This window comes from Equus przewalskii, chromosome 12, assembly GCF_037783145.1.
Source record: "Equus przewalskii isolate Varuska chromosome 12, EquPr2, whole genome shotgun sequence".
Classification (NCBI taxonomy): domain Eukaryota; kingdom Metazoa; phylum Chordata; class Mammalia; order Perissodactyla; family Equidae; genus Equus; species Equus przewalskii.
In genome coordinates, this window is record NC_091842.1 from 12,447,239 (window position 1) to 12,452,476 (window position 5,238).

Consider the following 5,238-nt stretch of genomic DNA (forward strand, 5'->3'; position numbering starts at 1 on the left):
TCATATCCAAACAGGTATCTAAAAGTGTAAATTTCCAAATGTGGTTAGTGGCTACACCACTGGACTGCACAGTTAGAATGCTGGATTCTGGGGCCGGCCCCATGACCGAGTGATTAAGTTCATGTGCTCTGCTTCAGTGGCCCAGGGTTTCACCAGTTCAGATCCTGGGCACTGACATGGCACCACTCATCAGGCCATGCTGAGGCAGCATCCCACATGCCGCAACTAGAAGAACCCACAATAAAATATGCAACTATGTACTGGGGGGATTTGGGGAGAAAAAGTAGAAAAAAAAGAAGATTGGCAACTGTTGTTATCTCACGTGCTAATCTTTAAAAAAATTTTTTTTAAAAAAGAATGCTGGATTCTAAGTCAACCAGTTCTAGCCCTCCATATTCCATGGATCCTGACTTCAACAGCTTATTTCTTAAGGTATGACTTCTACACTGCATATTCCATGGCTCTTGGCACCAGGCACTTCTGCTGAGTTTATACAAGTTCTCTTGAGTTGCTAAACCAGTTGGGCTCACTGGTTTAGGAAGATGCCGAATTTTAGGTAATAGCTCTATATCCCAATGGCTGTCTACCATAACAGCTAGGAACTGAGAGACTATGACATGAGGGTACTTTTACTTAAAGAAGAATTTTTCAGCTTCATTAGAACCTGAGTTGAAACTCACCTGAATGCTAAAACTTGACAGTCAGAAAAATGACTCCTGATGCTGCTGTTTTAGAAGAGCTAGTTGAGCTGAAAGACAAGGTAGTTATTTCCAAGGTCAGAATCCCAGGCTCAGTGGCCTCAGAGAGCTTTCAGCCACTGAGTGCACTTTCCCACTAATCTTTTCTTGTCTCAACAAACAGTACACTGGGTATGTATACCAAAGGATGTCTCACTTCACAGTATTACTTAGCTCTGTAGCACTGGACAAACTACTGGATCTCACTGTGACTATTTCTTAATTTGTAAAATGGGAAGAAGACCTGTCTTCTTGAACACTTATGAAGAGTCCCCCTCTGACTCCCAAGTGTTCATATTCAGCCCCTACATGGAAACAGAGTGGACACACAACCCCGTGGTTGTGTGATAGTGAAATTCAGCTGGAAGTGGTGGGGGCTGGGACTGGTAGATGGCTTCTCTCTTCCTAGATAAACTGATGGCTGCACTCCTAGAAGAAAAAGAAAGTATAAAATTCTCCTATCAGGGGAAGATTTTCATGAAGAAGTCACTCCAGCCAGTCTACTTATTCCTGGCAATGTGACCTTAACTGGGTCTTTTAAGGTAGGCTACAGAGGACCCTCCATCTTCCTGTCCACCTTAAATCCATTCATGTGTGTACCTGACCAACTGTCCACCAAGCACTAAGAGAGTTCACTAGGATGGGGGAAAGTAGATTGGGCCTCTCTGGGGCATAATCAGCAAGTGTTGGTGCTGGCAACCCCACTGGGCTTTTGTCACACACCTTTGCTGATCTAGGTTCCTATCAGGCCTGTCTCTGATCCTCTTCCCCCTCCCAATCCATTCTCCAAACAGCACCTAGAGGATGAGATTTCAAAAGCAGAACACTGAGTGTGTCATGTTCCTCCACAAACCATTCCAGTGCCCAACAAAGTCCCTGCCTGAAACTTTAACCTCAACTGCCACCTCTCCCATGTCAAAATGTATGCTTCAGCCACACCAAACTTCTTACAGCTTCCCCAAATATGCCCTGATCTTTCTATCTCATAGGTTATAGACACATGTAGCACCATTCCCCATCTCTTCCCCCTGGCTGGGTCTTGTTCTAAATCATATCTCAGTTCCTTCATCACTTCTTCCAGAAGACTTTTCAAGACAGGACTGCGTGTCCCTCCTTGAGGTTCCCACAAGCTCTTGAAAATCTCTGATGATAAAATCATCAAATTGTATCACCAGTGCCTGTTTACTTTCATTAAGTATTTGTTGAACGAATGAATCAATCCATGCATGACTCATAACTAGAGGGCTTAAGAAGGCAACTCAGGATCCTTCACATTTTGGTTTGCATAAATTGACATATAAAAATAATCATTCCCTTGGGTGAAATTGCTGCAAGTTCTCTTCCTGCCCTTTGTTGTATGACACATTGCCGTGAGTCATAAACCTGGGCCCCTAGAAAGCCGCCCTTTACCCTCCAGAGCCTCCATCTATCCCACTGTACTAAGACTCACCCTTCCTTACAGCCCCATCTCGTCAAGCCATGAAACAGCCCCATCTCACACCTGTCACAGGCTCACCCACCAACTGGTAGGTGGCACCTGGCCAGTGGGATGAGGCCTTCAGGGTCTGGTCTAGAAATGCTTGCTTTACCATGCTGGGATCCAGACTGGAGGAGAAAACTGCCTTGATGGTAACTGACATGGAGCCCAACCGAGAGACAGAGACCACAGGAACTCAGCCAGCACTCAACACCAGCAGTGTCTCCTGAGTTCCTGCTTTATACAGCCAAAGACCTAGGGGCAAGCAGTGGGGGATTATCTGGCTACCTTTTCCCCCAGGTTAGGGAAGAGATCCTGACCACAAAAGGAAGGCTTCCAGGAGTTGGGGCTAAAAGCAATAACAGTAACAGTAATGAACATCTATTGAGAACCAATAAGAAGGGATTTACACATTCCCTCACCATCACTCTTGGGGAAGGTGTTATTATAATTATCTCCATTGTAAAGACAAAGGAACTGTGCCATAGTGACATTCTTGTTCCTTAGACTGTATATCATGGGGCTAAACATGTGAGTCATAATATTGTAGGAAAAAGAAAGCACTTTGTCAATTCCTCCTGAATCATGAGTCCTCAGTCTTAAATATGTAATAATTGTTGATTCAAAAGACAGCATCACAATAAGATGAGATAAGCAGTTGGAGAAAGCTTTGACCTGACTTGTGGCTGATGGCAATTTAGGGATTGTGGAGCTGATTTTGCCATAGCAGATAAGTATCAACAGAAATGGATCTGTGACAAACAAAAAAGCAACTATGTAGACTATCATTTCATTCACAAAAGTGTCCCCACAGGCCAGCTTGAGTATTGGAGAGATGTCACAGAAGGAGTGGTTGATGATGTTAGAACCACAGAAGGGCAGACAGAAAATCTGAAACATTTGCCCTATCTGGAGTGGAACTCCAGTGACCCAGGAGCCAGTCACCATCTGGGCACAGATCTTGTAGTTCATGACTAAAGGATAATAACGCAGAAGTTTGCAAATGACCATGAGCCATATGGTCATAAGCCATCACAGCTAGGAAGAAGCACTCTGTGGCTCCTAACACAAGAATTCAGGTCATTTGTGTATCACAAGCAACTAAAGAAATTGTTCCTATTTGATTCCTAAGATTCATGAATATTCTGGGGAGAGTACCTGACACATAATACATTTTCAAAAAGGAAAAAAGTACCCAGAAAAAATACACGGGAGTCTGAAGAGTGGGGTCCAGTTTTGTTATTAGAAATATGGTGCCACTGCTTATCAGGATAAGCATATAGATGACTAAGAACCATCTAAATAGAAACCACTGGAGATGGGGAACATCAACAAAGTCCAAGAAAACAAATTCTATGAGTTTAATTAGATTTTCTTCTGGTGGTTTTTCCCGGTGTTTCATTTGTGGAAAGGAAAAATTTAGCACGTGCTTTTCACTTTGCCTTCGTTGACATTGCCTCTTCTCCAAATTGTATCAGGATATCCAGATTGGCGGTCATAATCACTGAAATTGTTTGTAGTTTAAGAATGTTAGTATTTATGCCTTTCCCACTGTCTCAGATTGGATTCTACGGGCTATCACTGTAAAAACTTCCCTGAAATTTCCTTTCGGGCTATTCCATCATACTTTCTGAATACAGCCCAGGATAAATATCTAGACCCTCCTCAGCACAGGCTCTGCAATATGGGCAACAGTGGCGATAGACCCAGACCTTTGCTGCTTGATCTTCCCTTTAATTAACTACACTTGCTGACAATCCTATTGAACTTCTGTATGCATTTCCTCATTCAGTGGCTCTGTGTCATAAATTGTCTTGTCACATACATTTCAACTACCTATTTCAACCCTTTGTTCCTCTCTCATCACTTGACTATGTTGAGCGTAAATGTCTCTATTACCCAGTTCACATTATGAGACAGTTTTAAAAAATGAGAGACTTTTTATTGTGCACATGGGAATTAAACTATCTTTGGCTAGGATACTAAGTGGAAAACACGAGGGTTTTTTTTTTTTTTTAAAGATTTTATTTTTTCCTTTTTCTCCCCAAAACCCCCCGGTACATAGTTGTGTATTCTTCTTCGTTGTGGGTTCTTCTAGTTGTGGCATGTGGGACGCTGCCTCAGCGTGGTCTGATGAGCAGTGCCATGTCCGTGCCCAGGATCCGAACCAACGAAACACTGGGCCGCCTGCAGCGGAGCGCACGAACTTAACCACTCGGCGACGGGGCCAGCCCCAAGAGGGTTTTATTTAGAAAAATTATCTTGAGAACATTGATTCAGATAGAAACATTAAAAGGGGTTAAAAACAGGGGCAGCCTGGACTGTGTTCATTACCTGTGTCCAGGTGTGTGGGCAGAGGAGAGAAGATGTTGACTGCTTAGTTTTCCCCTGTGTCCTCTGAGCACCTCGACTGTCTTTGTTGGTCTTCAACAATAACTCTTCTGTAACTATTTCTAACCTCATTGTTCTTTGGCGATAAGGATGTTGAGACTGCCTAAAGGTGGATAATTTGACCAATTGCACATAGGTTTGTGATGGCAAGTCAGTGCCTTTTTTTAGGTTTGAATTATATTTCCATAATTTGTCATTTGTGTGATATTAAGCAATTGTTTAAATTTTCTGTTTCATTTCTTCATTTGTGAGAATTGAATGGGATCATATTGGTAAAATTATTACCTATCAATTTAAAGATGAGTACTTATTAGTTAGAATTATATAATTATGATTATGATATTACATTCTTTAAGTCTGTACTCTCTAGAGTTTGTCTAAGCTCTAAACACATTGTCTAAAAAATTGTATTAAAGTTATTGAATTACCTTGTTGGCAACCACTTTTTTCCATTCTTCCTATTCATCAGGATCAGACAGGAGAGAGGAGAGTGAGGCTTCTAGAGCATACGCTTTCAGAGGCACTCACTCATGCTCAGGGCTGGCCCTTCACTTGCACAATCCTGAAAATGCGTTTCTCCTTAGATATTGCACTTCAGGGGTCTCTTGGCTCACCACTAGTCTCAATCCTGTT

The 5,238-nt window shown here is 42.4% G+C and overlaps 1 pseudogene; it reads right to left on the reverse strand.

Moving 5' to 3' along the window:
• Positions 1–2,595: 2,595 nt before the first annotated feature.
• On the reverse strand, positions 2,596–3,634 carry LOC139074962 (olfactory receptor 10AG1-like; annotated as a pseudogene).
• Positions 3,635–5,238: the final 1,604 nt, after the last annotated feature.